Here is an 818-nt window from a genome sequence, read left to right as displayed (position 1 = left end):
CAGGACCCGCTGCCCGACGCTCGAAGGCCCGGGGCTGCCCAATACGGTGCCTGGGGGCCGGTGCTGGGGCTCTGCCCGAGGCCTCCCCGCGTTTGTGCGTTAGTTTTAGTTCTTTTTGTAAAAAAAGGTTTCGGTCATGGGGGCGTGTGTTCTCCGGAGAGAGGGAGCGGCAGTAAAAAAACACGTGCACACTCACCTTTATCGTGGCATTATTCTGATCACTAAGACGTGGAACCAACCGGAATGTCCACAAAGCGGTGAACGGATTGAAAAACGGTGGGCAGGTACTCTTGGAATTCTACTCAGCCATAAAAAAGGAGGCGGCCCTGGCATTTGATAGAAAGTGGACGAATCCGGAAGATTCGCTGCTAAGCAAAGCTAGCCAGACTATGAAAGCGCGCCCCCACTGCACGCGTACCCGGCGTCTGCGCGGAAACGGAAAGACGGGGAGATGGAAAGGCAGGGGGCGCCGCGGGAACTGGAGACTGCGCGAGGGGACAGGGCGGGAGTCGGGGACAGAGAAGCAGACATTTAAGGGACACAAAAACGGAAAATTATCTGCTGACGATGATAACAAGTAATGTAATATCTTTGAACCAATGTACCCTGTATTCATGATGGATAAATTTATTTGGTATGCCGTAATGATACACAGCGACTGAATGTAAAAATAAATAAATAAGTAAATAAATGAGCTCACTTGGAGAATTTTCCAGTGATCTTTCTGTTACCAATTTCTTTCTTTCTTTCTTTTTGGAGAGGTTTTTTTGCTATCGGGCGCGTGCACTCCCAGAAAGACAGAGACAGAGAAATAGAAA

General features: G+C 49.5%; 1 protein-coding gene across 1 annotated transcript in view; it reads right to left on the bottom strand.

The window, feature by feature from the left end:
• Positions 1 to 589, bottom strand: part of RABL2B (RAB, member of RAS oncogene family like 2B) — a 28,167-nt gene extending 27,578 nt beyond the window's left edge. Inside the window, exon 1 of the mRNA XM_006157561.2 lies at positions 197 to 589. The gene's annotated coding sequence lies outside the window, so the exon portion shown is untranslated. The remainder of the gene's footprint in view (positions 1 to 196) is intronic.
• Positions 590 to 818: the final 229 nt, after the last annotated feature.

This window comes from Tupaia chinensis, unplaced genomic scaffold, assembly GCF_000334495.1.
Source record: "Tupaia chinensis unplaced genomic scaffold, TupChi_1.0 Scaffold000548_1, whole genome shotgun sequence".
Classification (NCBI taxonomy): domain Eukaryota; kingdom Metazoa; phylum Chordata; class Mammalia; order Scandentia; family Tupaiidae; genus Tupaia; species Tupaia belangeri.
This window is presented reverse-complemented; position numbering and strand designations above follow the sequence as displayed.